This window comes from Macrobrachium rosenbergii, chromosome 6 (genome assembly GCF_040412425.1).
Source record: "Macrobrachium rosenbergii isolate ZJJX-2024 chromosome 6, ASM4041242v1, whole genome shotgun sequence".
NCBI lineage: Eukaryota > Metazoa > Arthropoda > Malacostraca > Decapoda > Palaemonidae > Macrobrachium > Macrobrachium rosenbergii.
Genome location: NC_089746.1, coordinates 30587529 through 30604011, shown reverse-complemented (window position 1 = coordinate 30604011; position 16483 = coordinate 30587529). Strand labels below are relative to the sequence as shown.

At 35.6% G+C, this 16483-nt stretch overlaps 1 protein-coding gene across 1 annotated transcript in view; it reads left to right on the top strand.

The window, feature by feature from the left end:
* LOC136839417 (protein Wnt-1-like) overlaps positions 1-16483 on the top strand; it is a 140133-nt gene that overhangs the window by 84810 nt on the left and 38840 nt on the right. The gene's annotated exons all lie outside the window — the stretch shown is intronic.

Sequence of the window (16483 nt, the reverse complement as noted above, 5' to 3'; positions counted from 1 at the left end):
AGTCAACTGGAGGAAAAGGTACTTGGTAATAAAAAAACACACATATATATATGTTTATATATACACATATATGTGTATATACATATATACATGCATAATGCATATATATGTATGCATATCGACTTTCACTCATAAAACTTGAACTGCATTTAAATATACAATTAACATTTACGAACAGAAAACCGATAAATTAACGATAACCATAAATATCATAAAAGAACATACGTTTCATGCGTGAAACCCGCCAGGCATCTGTTTCGCAATTATTCAAGGAAGACTTTCTTTTCTATCGTCTTTGGACAGATTAACTGGAATTTCTTGGCATGTGATTTTCCGAGAGCTATTGATCGATTGTCTGTGTCATTTCCTCGTAACCTGGAAAAGTTTCACGTTAACGGAATATCAATCCTTTTTTTTTTTTTTAAGATCGTTTGTTGCCCTTTCACGAACTTTTGCCAAATACAAAAAAAACAAATGTCAAGGGAAATAAAGAGCCAAAATTGTAGTGTGAGGTTTAAATATCAGATATTTTGACTTTCATTGCAAATACACTTCCATTAATTGTTAAGATACTCAGAGTGATAAGTCATTATGTATCAAAACTTCAAGATTCGCATTTTAGGGTACCATGACTCTAGACCAATAGACGATAACAAAATTTGCGCAAAAGCAAAACCCACTTGGTTGGCTGAAAGTTTCATTGAAGCCCAGAAAAGAAATAACAGGTCAGAAAACCCCGAGATGAAAGAGCAAAAAAGAAAAAAAAAATCCCAGACAAGAAAATGTCTGCAGAAAGTTCATGAATGGCGGGGCTTCAAGTATGTCACGCCAAGTCAGAGAATTAGGAGGGTACGAACGCCCCAGTGACGAATTGCCCGCGCAAACACGATTTCTCTGTGTCCGCATCCGTTAACGGTGACTTCGGCTCCTCAGCCGTGTCGTAAAAACAAATCGCTTGCTCTTCGGAAGATATCCCTCTCAGGCCTCAGAGAGTCCGACATTGGCATTCATGCATACCCTGAATCTGACATAATGTAAAATATGATCGGAAACTCAACGATTCCCTCATTTTCGGTTCGTATGGCGTAAAACAGGTCATGTCGAAGCCACTCTAACTTTTGATGAAGGATACTTTTCCTGTTGGGTATATAAATGCAAGCTGATAAGTCTCCAAGGATGCAGGAATATCCATTTTTTCTTATTTTATACGATTTCATATAGACCTTTCGTTGATACACTTGTCTGCCTCGTTTCGTATTCGACTTCTTGCACATACATCTGAGATAAAAATTTTTAAAAATAAATAAACATGAAATGAAATATAAACGCATCAAATTTAGACTCTTCGTATAATATTCATTCATTCCCCCTAATCAATAAACGTTGTTAATATTGCCTTATGCTCCTAATATATCTGCTGACACAGGCAATGCCGCAAGATACGCACGTATACTGAACTCTTTCTTTAAAAACCACAAACATTCTAGGTTGTCAGGATAATATTGCATATAGGAACAGTGGTAAAAACTATTATAAAGAATCTGAATGTTTAATCATTTAAAAATAAATTTTCATGGCTGATGACAGTTCAAATTCATTCAGGACAGACTTTAAACATTGTTATACATACAGATGTCTTGGTTGAAATTTTTGTGATGTACTAAAGAAAGGACCACACTTGTAAACATGGAATTCTGGCCTTGATATTATAACGCCATATTTAAACTATACTATTTTCAAAGACTACGGTCCTACAGACAAGCTTTTGTGATTGCGTCTAACCAAAATTTTCACATAAAATCACTGGGATATCACATTAGCATGTTCTGTATCATAGAAAACAACTTCTCTCAAGTGTAGGTTTGTAAGAGCTTGACGTCATTCATAGAAAATTCAATCTTTTCAGTCAGAAAATAAAATCGGCAATGGCAAAGGGAGACGAAAGGGCGTGGAACGCAGTCCTGATTAATTCGATAACTGTTTTTCATCTTCATTCGGGGAAGCAGCCTTTTTGAGGATACTGAGATACAAGAAGCTACTAGAGCGGGTTCTTAGTCCCCCGCGAAGGCGCCATTACTTTTTTTTTGTTTTTGAGGAGGTGAGGGGGGGTTACGTAGCGAGGGTTTGAGGGTGGTAGAGTAGGGCAGGGGACTTATAAGAAATATGAGTGCTAGACATAAATTTATTGTTACTTGTGAACCACAAAATATTCATGGCATCTCATCAAATATCCTAAAAGAAATCTGCAGGTTAGATTCTAGTTACTTTTTCAGCTGTCTTGATGCCTTAAAAATGTAAGCACGAATTGCAGTAGTCCAAAAAGAAATAATAAAAACTTGAATCGCTTTTGGCCTTCTCTTTCTTCTACTTCTTCCTCTTCTTTTTTTATATTTTGTCCTACTGCTTCCTTCCCAATTTTCTTTTCTAAGCAATCGCTTAACATTTCGGATGCAAAATCACTGAGTGCATGCAAGAATGTCTAGTTGGCCGAAACTGGTTCATTGCAAGGAGAGCAAGCGTTTAATTATCCATATAAATGCAAATGCATTCAAGCACACACACGAACACTTGCAAGCAATCCCACACAAGCAGCAAAACAATAACATTTTGACATTCATTCGGGTTCTGTTTTTCCTCTTTGTTATTGCTTGCAGTGCTCGAATTCTTCAGAGATGGAACAATGCGGATTATCTGATGAGTTTTAGGACCGAGAGAGAGAGAGAGAGAGAGAGAGAGAGAGAGAGAGAGAGAGAGAGAGAGAGAGAGAGGAAGGTATTGACGTTTAATGTATTTATATATATATATTATATATATATATATATATATATATATATATATATATATATACATACATTCTAAGGCATCTAAACGTCAACACCTTCCACTCTCTCTCTCTCTCTCTCTCTCTATATCATATATATAATATATATATATATATATATATATATATATATATATATATATATATATATAGTATATTGTATATATAGATGTATGTATATATACATATATACATATATATATGCATATACATGTGTGTATTTGTATACATGAAACAATGCATCTTTATACACATTCGTCCGATGTGATACAGCATAACTTTGCCTACCATTTGAACGGCAAGTGACGTCACTGCGGAAGGGTCAGCGCGATTGGGAAAAAACAGAAAATATCCGAAAGATTAAATACCTTATCATTTAGGCACTGAATCGAATGGCAAATTAGGGAGTAGGGACATAAGCATATGGCGATTATTGGAGATAAGAAAAAGGAGATTATAAAGGAAAAATGAGAAATGGAATAAAATGATGATAAAGAACGATGAGAAAATAGAATAGAGGGAAATGCGAAATTGGATGGTAATGAATGGAAATTGCTGATAGCGAGATCAGATTAAGAAAAGGGAATAACGGACAGATTCTTAAAAAAAAAAAAAAAAAAAAAACCGGTGTTGAAGAAAGAAGAGAAACGAAAAGCGAATTCTAGTGGAAGAGTAATACAGTGATGCGGAGAGATTGAAGAGAATATATCTGGAATAACAGGAAAAATAAAAATAAAAACAAAGCATGAAAAGTATTTTGAAAAAACGGAAGGAGAGTTTGAAAACAAACGGAAAGTAAACGCAACAAATGCAACAGCAGCCTAAATAAGCAAGGACAACAACAGTAAGTGTTTTGATGATTATGAACAAAAAACGAATGCAACATTAGTTGCGCCGTATTTATAAAAACAATATCACCGGAACAATAAAAAAAAATGACAACATCATCGGCGTTTTACAAATTCCCCACAAAGCTTTTGAAAATTTAGAGGCTCAAAGTAATGAAAAATTAACTAGAAACTGAATAATTTTCATGCTAGTATCTATAAGGAGCAGCATTCTTATGACAAAAGCCTGAGTCAGTTTACATTACTAACGACATAAAAATAACGCCGAGTCCTTTTGTGAAAAGATTAAAACTCACAAAGAGAAAACAGGAGAAAAATAATAGAAACAAACAAGTAAGTCAGTCATTTAAAGTACATCAAATTTAACAGCCAAAATGGAACTCAAATCAAAGACTGTATAAGGATAGGGTAAAGAAACTACTATGCAACCCGACGTTTTGAACACAGGTTGTATGGTAATGAGTCTAACACTCAACGTAAGACAAATAACGCTGCAATTGAAGTGATTCAGCTTTTACAAATAGAGCCATAGATAGCTTCTTCAATATAAAAACAAGTGAAAAATAAGCCGAAGTCTCTTCGGCGCAATCGAGTTTTCTGTACAGGGTATAATGCTGTATGAAACTCTCAGCCACGGCCCATGAAACTCTCAGCTGTGGCCCATGAAACTTTCAGCCACGGCCCGGTGCTGGCCTGTGTTGTTGGCACCTATAGTGGTGCCAGGCGCAAGATCATGGCTAACTTTAACCTTAAATAAAATAAAACTACTGAGGCTAGGGGGCTGCAACTTGGTGTGCTTGATGACTGGAGGGTGGATGATCAACATACCAATTTGCAGCCCTCTAGCCTCAGTAGTTTCTAAGATCTGAAGGCGGACAGAAAAAGTGCTGACGGACAGATATATAGCCATCTCAACAGTTTTCTTTTACAGAAAACTAAAAACGAAGGTTATCAGAAAAATAAAATAATAATGTCTCTGTTTCAAAAATGACTATGAATAGAATCAAATATCTTTACTATTCCGTTCTTTCTTACATTTTCTTTTTAAAAATTTAAATTCTTCTCCTCAAAGGAGAAAGAAAAAATTTCGTTTCTATTTTCTTCAAAGATTTCCGTGTTTGAAATTGAAAGAATTACCATCTACAGCCTCTTTTCAATTTATGTGATTTAATTTTAGCAAGGTTTAAAAGAATTCTACCGTAATTTGCACAGTCCATCAGTATGTAATTCCTAGAATAAAAACTTCGTCATAGTGTACTTCTTAAAAGTGTAAAAGTATTGCTAAAAGTAACATGAAAATACACGGGGACAAATTCATGAACGTACTTGTAAAAGCCATTACTGAAAATCTCCTTGAATGATTGGGAGTACGACATCATAGCTATCTTTCTTTATTTCCTACTTATTTTTAGTCATGTCTACGGATTTTTATAATATTTCATATGTTTTTATGCTCTATCTCGGACAGATAGGCAGAGAAACAGCCAGGAATAACTACATAATCCTAAACACTGTTTTACGAGAAAAGAAAACTTTTGCAGGCAATGATATAGAATATCGCCAAATAAAAGCAGTTGCCAACTTTGGCGAATGGCACATTAATGAAGCTAATGAAGACGAGAGTAAACAGGGATGAATTCTCTCTCTCTCTCTCTCTCTCTCTCTCTCTCTCTCTCTCTCTCTGCATGTAAACGCAAGACCTAACACAGCGTGCCTTGGAAGAGGGATAAAATAGGTAGCTAAAAATTAACAACTCCGGTAAAATTTTTCGTACTGAAAGTCAGGGGCTTTAGCTGTACAAATTACGAATAACTTTTCTCTCAGTTTAAAATAATAACTTTAAGATTTTCTGTGATCAGCGAGTTATTTTACCGTCTATTTGTTACGGTAACAAGGAAAACAATATATTAATTTTGAAACAATATGAGTAAACAAAAACACTCTCTCAAGAAGTACCTTAAATCTTTCAGTGCAAAAAGGTGGGCTGAAGGAAAATGCAGATAATGGAAGGCGCGCTCTAAGAAATCTTTGAGCATCCTTGTAAAGCAACAGCAAAATATGAAGCTTGTATCAAGTTATACGAAATAACAAAAGGCTCCTCGAAGAAATTGCCGTAAAGCCTTATGCTTTAATAATAATGCTTGCAATAATAGTAAAGTCCACAAACAGTCACTTTTCCAAAGATAATAGAAGAAAGAAATTTGCGACTCTATATTCTTCTTTGTAGAATCAAATTTCACCTAACGGATCACTTTCTCACAATAATAAAGGAAAACAAAAGTACGGCACGGGTGTAAAAAACAAATTCCTTTGAAAAATCTGCATTCCGAAGCGGCTGTTGATATAACTGAAGTAACAGAAGAAGCAAGAAACAGCCAAGGTGAGGAAAGTGGAAACTAGCGAAAGAAGAAAAATCATGAATGGAACAACAAGCGGATGCAAGAAATGTTAAGTCAGAGGAGCAAGCGGAAGACCGATAGAAGGCCGATAATTCGAACATTTATTAGGGGAGCGTGGACAAGGCGAGAGGAGTGTTTTCGAAATGGCGAGCAATTCTAGTCTTTATAATTACGCCGTCCGCCGTTCAAATGGGAAAAATATATAAGCGCTATATCGCCGCCACTTCATGCAAGTCTACTTCCATTGTTTGGCTCCGAGGAGCCATGCCCACAATAGGCTCGCCTCCGCAGACCTCCCGCTAGTTGAACCAGACACTTTCATTGTTTATAGACTTCTGGTAGGCATGGATAATGCCCACGCGTGCAACGTTTGATGAAGCTCTGATGCTGCAAGGTAAAATGTTTCCAACTTCCAGCAGGCAATGGAAACGTTGGCGTTTTACTCCTGTTCAGACGGAATCTCAAATATGTTTACATTTATATATATAATCACAAAAGTTATTTTTCTAGTTGGAATTATACCTAGGCTGTTATTTGACTGGTTTTTCCGAATTGAACGAGAATTTTGGCTACTAAGAGGATATGCGTTTGCATAGGATGATGCTGCCAGATATAAAAAATACTAGATAATTATTTACAATTTCCTTCTTCTCGTCTCACAGAAAAATTCATGAAATCAGTCGCAGAAATAAACAATATATACTAAGTTTCTCCCGGTAAAGAATCTAGATAGAATACTTCCTTAAAATAGCCCTCTAGATGATTATTACAGCATTATGAGATAACTGACTTCAATTATCAGCTGCGCGACTAGAAACCGGATTTAGTATCACGGGATATTGCACTCCTGCCTACCACAAGCCTTGAGATGACGTCACCAAGGTAACCCACCTCACCGCCGTTTCGCTCACAAAGTATTCAGAGGAAGGGCAGATGAGACCCTACGAGGAACTTCAAAAGAATAATGCAGAAGATAGATGCTCCATCCACGCAGCCTTCTCTTGAAGAGGGTACATAAGTACATGAACACTGGTACAAATGTACAATACAAGACTGTACCTCGTGGAGTGAGCTCTTCCCCAGAGCAAAAGTGGGTACGCCTGGAATGACTTCGATGATGTTGTTGTAAGGGAATATTATCTTCTTCTTTTGGTTTCTACAAAAGGTTCTTTATGTAAAAAATATCAGGATGCATAGTATTCGGTCAGCGTAAATACACTGATTAACTAAGAAAAATAATTGCTCTTCCAAAAGAAACTTACTTTTCTCCTTTATCTTTCATGAATATACATTTTTATTAAGAATTTAGACAACATTTCCCTCAATATAAATGGTCGTAGGCTGATGGGAAAAATATCTGTTGCAAAGAAAGGTATGGTTTTCTTTTTTGCATTTATCGAAGAAATAGGTTTCATAGACAAAAATTAGAATACTGATCACAATAAGTTTGTTTAATTTAAAAAAATGTTCATCATTATTGTCACAGTCTGGAATAACAATAATTAGTTTTGATAATATTTCTCCTATTTTAAAGCATGAGCAACTGAAACGAAAGAGACGTGTAAATACAAAACCAATCTAAAATTTATTTTCAAATAACTCTCCGTCATGAACTAATTATCCCATTTGAATTTAAAACGCAAAAGTGAAGCAGTAAGAAGGCATTTTTCCCTGAGGAGAGACCACACAATCAGCAACTATTTCTTATCTTAAAACGAGTCTTTAGGAGAGCAGTTAAAAGCAAATGCGTCATTCAGTTCATGCAAAAATACATCAGAATTTGAAGGACGCAATGAATTTTATGAACCCAAGCAAAATAAAAGAAAAAACTTTGGGCGGCTGATTCATGGAATTACAATCCTCGTGAGAATGTTGGAGGAGTAGACAGACGGTGGTCCAGCCTTTGACAAGCAAATAGCCCTTCTAGGCGATATTTCTATGCCAGTAAAAGAATATACAGATATATATATATATATATATATATATATATATATATATATATATATATATATATATATATATATATATATATATATATATATATATATATATATATATATATATATATATATATATATATATATATATATTTTATATATATTATATATTTATTATATTTCATTCACTCCTGTTCCTTTTCTGTGATCAGTTCCTGTTTAAAAAAACAGGAACTGATGACTGAAAAGGAACAAGAATGAATGGAACATAAAAATGTATTTTATTATATATATATATATATATATATATATATATATATATATATATATATATATATATATATATATATATATATACGCAGCACGAAGGAACGCGTGCTTGAGAATATCATGTGAACTTGAAAATGTAGAATAAACTACGAGAGCACTTGTTCAAAGTCCCGGTTTTCACTCACCTTCCGACGTGAACTTAGTGATATACTATATATATATATATATATATATATATATATATATATATATATATATATATATATATATATATATATACATACATACAACATACATATATATGTATATATAAATTTATACAAATATATATATGTATTGTGTATATATATATATATATATATATATATATATATATATATATATATATATATATATATATATATATATATATATATATATATATATATATATATATATAACCTCTTGGTCTTAACACTCCTTCTCTTCTACGTTTGATTTGTAAAGCTGTTGTGTTAGTGGACACGTTGTTTCTCTCTTTTCCTCAGCTTGATACAAAATACTACGAAAATGTCTTATATTTTTCAGTTGATGTTATGAAACTCTGCGAGTTCATGGTGATACTTTTTTACCTCAGCTATTATTATTATTATTATTATTATTATTATTATTATTATTATTATTATTATTATTATTATTATTATTATTATTATTATAACACTGGCAGTCAGAAACCCCTTGTGAAACCATTCATTTCTGTTCGCGACCTCATTTTTCAGTCGTCGGCAGAAGCTTTTAGGTTTACCTTCGGCAGCCACAATACATAAAAAATAATTCTGTAATCCTAACTAATTGGAAAAAAATCCTGATTTCCTGTCTACTTTGTCACTTCTACAGAAGTCGCATCTGAGAATCTTAGTAGATATGTTAGCGTCACGAAATAGAATTACAAAATGGAAGGATTGAAATAGCTTTGAAATTAAAAAAGGTTATTGAAAAATGGGTTTTAAGGATCTAGATTAAAAAGTCCTTTTCGTCCTTTCCTTAAAATGCCATTGCATTCAGTTATACACTCTTAAGGAGTGCTACAAGCTTCTTTTTATAAGGATAGTGAAATAGTTAATAAAAAGGTCAATAAATATATAGGTGGGCTTGTTGTGCCTGGAAAATAGAAGTAAAATATCATAACACAGACTTTAATTGCATTCTGAGAATTTGATTTTTGAAGACCAAAGCAGAAGATCTGAACCTCAATGGAAGTATCAAGATTTATGTGCAAATCATAACTCTCCATTAGCAAAAAATTCGCGTGGATATCATAAAAGCTTACTATAAATGAAAATCAGAAACAGTGAACATAATTATAAATGTTACACAGCCCCATGAGAAACAAGACTGATGAATATCACAACTCCTGTTGGAGCAATACGCATGACTTTCACTAGACCAGAGAAACGAAAACTATTATTCCCATCTCATCTCCATGAGCATCAAGAGTCATGTAGCTATCACCCACTATGCTGGCAATAAGACTCAAATGCGACTCGATCACGGACCCCTACTACCAGCAAGACTTGGCAACAAGACTCAAGTAAATATCCCCGAACACTGTTGGCAAGAGGAATCACAGCAACGAGGCTCATGCGTACATCAAAAACACCTATTAGGAACACGATGCATGGGTAGATCAAAGGACTCATGTGCAGATCGCAACTGCCTATCAGCAACAAGACTTGTGCACAAATCAAAATTCCTTATTAGAAACAAGACTCATGGGCAAATCACAGGTGCCTATCAACAACAAGACTCTTGTGCAGATCACAAATGCCTATCAGCAATAAGACTCTTGTGCAGATCACAAATGCCCATCAGCAACAAGACTTGTGCAGATCACAAATGCCTATCAGCAACAAGACTCTTGTGTAGATCACAAATGCCCATCAGCAACAAGACTTGTGCAGATCACAAATGCCTATCAGCAACAAGATTCTTGTGTAGATCACAAATGCCTATCAGCAACAAGACTCTTGTGCAGATCACAAAGGCCTACCAGCAACAAGATTCATGAGATCACAAATGCCTATCAGCAACAAGTCTTCAGAAGGTTTTCCCAAACCATCACTTCGCTCCTGAATAACCCTAAGTGCAACAGTGCACCCTACCTCTTTTCCTTCCCCCTCCCCTTCCCTCCCTCCACCGTCCCCCTCCAATGTTCCTCTTCTTCCAAATGGCGGTATGAAGGGAGAGGCGCTTAAAGCAGTCATGCGTCGCGTTTCGGCGCGTTCCTCGAAGTCTCGAAGTGATCACAAGTTCGGAGTCCCGTCAACGCTATCAGAAACTGGTTCGAAAATATTTTGTCTCTGCTTTTTCGTCGCCTTTTCTTCTTCCTTTTTTTATTTCTTTCTGGTTCATGCTTTCGTCCAAAGTCGTTGTTTCAGCTGCACTAAGAACGTTGCATAATTTTACGCTTCGCTTTTTATTACTACTTTTTGTTCATGCTTTCGTTCATTGTCATTCTTCAGTTCCTCGATGAGTGGTGCTTATTTCTGAAAAAGCAAATTCTTGTTCCATGGACACTTTTTGAATGAAACTAATAATTTCTAATTCAGATTAACAACAGCTGAGGAAATTAAAGTGACTGAATGATAATATTATTAAGGACAACAAGTATCCGTCCGTCTACATAATGCACCAAGTGGTCTTCATTTTTTTTTTACTTGTCATTATCGCAGTCGATCGTCAAATAAACTATTTAGTTTTGGTTCTCAGTAGTGTAATATTTCACGTATTTGTTCTATATATTATTTTTCCATTAATTCATCCTCTCTTTTCATGATTATTTTACAGTTTCTCTCATCTGTTTTTGCCATTTTATATCTGTCCCACATTATCTCAAAAAACTTATTCGAAAGGGGACAATAAATTTCTGTATTCCTATAATTGAATCACATTTCAGTCACCCAAAAAAGAAAGTAAAAGAATTATCACCCAATCTCCCAAGAAGAACAATACCAGCCATTTCGAGCTAATAATCAGACACTGATCTAACAATATTTACATTGATATGCGAAAATGACGAATGCTTAACATAACACATATATCCCGTTGACATTGTTCTCGTCTGGCCTCTCCGTGTCCACTTTTCAGAGAGGGAGGGAGAGAGAGAGAGGTGGGGGTTAAGGGAGAAAGGGTGGAGGGGGAGGTAAGAGTGGTGGGGAGAGGGGGGAAGAGAGAGAGGATGGGAAGGTGGAGGAGAAGGTGGTTTGTAATAGGTCTGGCTGGGTGAATCTGGTAGCGGAGACGGAATTGTGGAGATGGAACAGAATGCTGGAATGGACCAAGTCTCTGGGAGCCAGCAGAGTCCAAGACATGACAGAAGCGCTACCTGAGATTCTGCGCATACCGTGCGCTAGGTTCCCAGGCTTACACACGCGCATACGAACGCATACACTTTTGCCGTAGACACGTACACACACGCACGCCCACACATGGAGGTACAATAAAATACTTATGAAATATCAAGTACATTACTTAACATTGTCTTATGAATGTTATTAAATGGCCAAAAAAAGGTAAAATTAAAACCGATCCTTTGTCTATGACCGATGCTAAAAGTGAAAACAGCAACCAGTATAAGAAATGACACTAGTTTCAATACAGAATCATGCCACCATAAATGACCGAAATATTCTTTCTGCGCAGTGCCTGGTATAATCAGTATATCGTCCTTTTGCGTTGTCCCAAAAAATTGCTATATTATGTTATTTTTGGTGAATGATTTTTACAGCAACGTATTAACATTTATGTTTTCTGTTGACTCAGAAATTTATCACTGAGCGAAAGTTGTTGATAAAGATTTTTTTATTCTTCTTCCTCAAGTTTTCATGCTCTATTGCTGGCATATATAACATCGTAATATATATATTTTAGAAAGACAATATAGCGTAGTTTTGCCTGGTGTGAAAAATTTAAACTTGGTTTCTTTTCTACGAATATTTTTTTCCGTAAAGTCTAGAATATTTGCTTTCAGTTATTCCGACTCGTTGCTATGACCTTTTATTTTTTCAGCTTTCCTTTTTTCGAACTTATCGCAAGAAATTTTTCATATGCAGCTTGAAATGATGTAAAGATTGGTATCAGACTTAAAAACTAATTTTAATCAAATTGATCAAAGGGAAACAAAGTCAGTGAAATGCTTGATGTATATATACATACACATATATATACATACATACATACATACATACATACATACATACATACTGTACATACATAAATACATATATATCTGAGTATGAATAAGTGCTGGAATGTTAGAATGTTTCACTCACATTAACAATAAAGGCGCTTCTCTCAGGTAAAAAAAGAAAAAAAAAAATCCCATAAAACCCGCTTCCGTTGAAAGGCTAATGGATCTTTTCCCGTTCAACACTGACTTTTAACCTCATTAAACGATTCCTTTGATGTCCGGATAATCCCATTAATATTCCCCTCCATTCGAGTCCATCCTCATACGACGAATTGAGTTATTCGATGCACCCGATATTCCCCTATAGCCATTCGTCATTCTTTTACGTTTTTTTAAAAGGCTTCTCTCTCTCTCTCTCTCTCTCTCTCTATCTATCTCTATATATATATATATATATATATATATATATATATATATATATATATATATATATATATATATATATATATATATATATATATGTGTGTGTGTGTGTGTGTGTATATTATAAATATATATATATATATATATATATATATATATATATATATATATATATATATATATATATATATATATATACACGAATGTCATTCACTCGGCATATGTGTACTTCTATAAATTTGATTAACTTTGCCAGAAGTTTTAGTCACTAAAATACACTTTTATTTTCTTAACTAAAGTTTCAGTAACTTTCTGCTTATGAAGAATTGTTTCAATGTACATCTTGATTATAACAAAGCATCTTCTTGACGATGAGTCTGACAGAATTTGCGTTCTGTTAAGAACAGAATCAGCTCACAATCAGCTCACACTCTGCAGCCAAACAGATCCAATCACGAATTTCTCATTTAAATAGCTATTTTTTAATCAAAATCATTATTAATCTCTGAATCTAGTATTTTTAGCCAAAATTCCCAGGTTCCTAGAAACTTGCTAAAGTGACCCTCAGCATACTGCTCATTCAAATTATTCGTTTTATGTGGCACCGTCTCAGTTTTAACTATTTATGGACAGAAAAAGATTCTCTAATGTTTCTGGGAAACATAGGTTTCACATTTGCCCAGAATAGTTAGTCAGAGCGAATACGAGTTTCTCAGTGAAAACGTGCGTTGTTAATCCACTTTGAGATCTTCATTCTGTCAACATACTAACTTGAAAGAAAAAACTGTTCTCTCATCCGCCCCATGATAAAATGAACAAACATCACAATAGTGTACAGACGAGACAAAATTGTTCTTAGCAGTAGACCACCAATGCGATCTCTTTACTTCTGGTTCAGAGATGTTAAGTGCCTTATCTATCACCATTTGCTGTCCTGGTTACAGGCTCTTTACACCCGTCTCTCCACTTATCTCAGGTGAGAGAGAGAGAGAGAGAGAGAGAGAGAGAGAGAGAGAGAGAGAGAGAGAGAGAGAGAAGACCGTGTAAGCAACGCTGTTGTACATGAAAATGGCATTGTTAATGGTCTCCCTTGTGTGACATTAACTCTTCCTTTTATCGTCCTCTCACGCCTAATACCTCAACATCTATGGGCAATCTCTCTCTCTCTCTCTCTCTCTCTCTCTCTCTCTCTCCTCTCATATATATATATATATATATATATATATATATATATATATATATATATATATATGTGTGTGTGTGTGTGTGTGTGTGTGTGTGTGTGTGTATGTGTGTGTGTAAGTTTTCATAAAACTCTTTCTTCCCACCTTGAAGGGTGCCGCCAGAAGGGTAGTGCATTGCGATGCTTAGCAAGTCTTTCGAGATGAGGTTGCTAGCCCCATGCCTTTTCTTAGATCCCTGTCTGATTCTAGTAGCCATTCAGAACTGAGTAATTGTTGGGGGTAGACTTGAATCGAACCAGGGGTTTTGCAAATGTGAGCACGGTGGTCTACCTGTGAGACTGAAAAAGATACAGAGAGAGAGAGAGAGAGAGAGAGAGAGAGAGAGAGAGAGAGAGAGAGAGAGAGAGAGAGAATCAATTGTATCGTTTTGTTATTTAAGTAGCATCGAATAACCGTGCTTTGACTGTTTTCGTTGAATAAAACCGAGAAAGCTGTGTGCGTGTCTATGATACTTTTGAAAATCGTGAAAGTAATCTACAGAAAAAATAAAATTATATGGACTGCAAACTATTGTTAGTGAAATTAATTAATACTCAGTGAAAGTGTATTTCATCACATTATAATTAGATATAGGGAAAGCATCTGTGAGGTCAGTTTTACCCCTTCAGAGGGGAAGCTATTCTCTCTCTCTCTCTCTCTCTCTCTCTCTCTCTCTCTCTCTCTCTTTCACCGCCCCTTAAAATAAAAAAAGGAAGCTATATTACCAATCACGATAATCTTCGATCTGTGTTCTGACGTTTGGGCTCGTTTATTCTTTTTGTTTTTTAACCATTTCTTATTGTCAAACGATTCTTCATCTAGGGGCGAGCTTTCCGGAGATAGTTGTCTGATGAAAGGAACCGAATTGTGTTTTGATCTTCAGCTATAAAACTGTGAATTGAATATCTAGTGGAGATATGGCACAAGACTTCTACGTTGTTTTTATTGTCTTTGGTGTTGTTTCTGTTGCTGTATTTTTGGATGGCACCTCACAGACAAAGTCAAATAATCTTCCTTTTTCTAACTTGAATAATACTTTCTTTTTCTGAAGACAAATTGGAAAACTTGCTGGGAAAAATCAGTCAAAAGAAACAAAACTTTTTGTGTGTTTTAAAATTGTTTGTGATCGCATATAAATACTCTGCTCGTCTAAATACGAAGTATATTTTCTTCATTCCTACCTTTTTTTTTTGCGAATGCATAACTCTTAAAACGATTCGAATCGCCCTCACCGGGGAAAAACCTCACGCACATGAGCATGGGACCATGACCCACCAGAAGGGCAATGCTAGGATTGGTACCAAACCCAACTGGGGCAGGGGGAGTTGGTGAGGGACGAGTGGCTTTGGGCACAGAGGTAGCTGAAGGATAGCGGGGTAGTGGAGGAGGAGCGGAGTGGAGGGTGAGAACGGGGGTGGGGGTGTCCCAGCATCAAGCGATAAGACCCGAGATAAGCGGGTGGTTGTTTTCCCACACAGCCAGCCATTAGGTGTCATTAACATATCGCGGCGGATACAATTCCGATCGTTCTCAGTACATGACGGGAGTAACTGGCGTTCCTTCTTTGGTTCTGCTACTGCTTCTGCTACTGCTACTGCTCCTGTTAGTGTTACTGCTTCTGGTACTGAGGTTATTACTACTACTACTCGTGCTAAGGGTACTCCTGTCACTGCTGCTAATGCTGGTGGTGGTCCTGTGTCTAATGTTGTTATAGTTGCCCCTGCTGCTGTTTCTGATACTGCTTCTGCAACTGCTTTTGCTGTATTACTACTACTATGATTGTACTGCAGTAGCTGTTGCTGCTATTTCTGGTGCTGTTACTGTAGCTACTGCTTCAGCTTTTGTTACTCCTGCTATGGCTGCTACTGCTACTGCGTCTGATGCTATTACTATTACTGCTATTGTTACTGCTGCTACTTCCATTCCTCCTGTTTCTGCTGCCAGTGTTGCTACTCATTCTGCTGCTGATACTGTTGCTACAGCCACTTCTTCCGCTATTGCTACTGCTGCTACTTTTAACGCGGCACTGCTGAAAACACTGATTATGTCGCTGTATCTGGCAAGACAGGGGTTGTAAAGTTTGGATTCATTCGGACAACCTGTCATTTCTTGAGTATACCATAATAAATCGTAAATAAAAATATTCTGTATATTATGGGAACATCTTGATATACATACCCAATCTAAATCAAATGCATTATCAAGACCATTAATCAGCCAATGTATAAGAAAAATACCTTAGTCAAACTGCATATCAGGAAATGATTAAAATAATCTCGGTAAAAATATTTCAAAATAATCCTGTGTATATAATGGAAACATTTCATTTAACCTAAGGAGAAAAAAATTCTACAATCGGTGTATCAAATAAACACATTAGAAGATACTTCAATC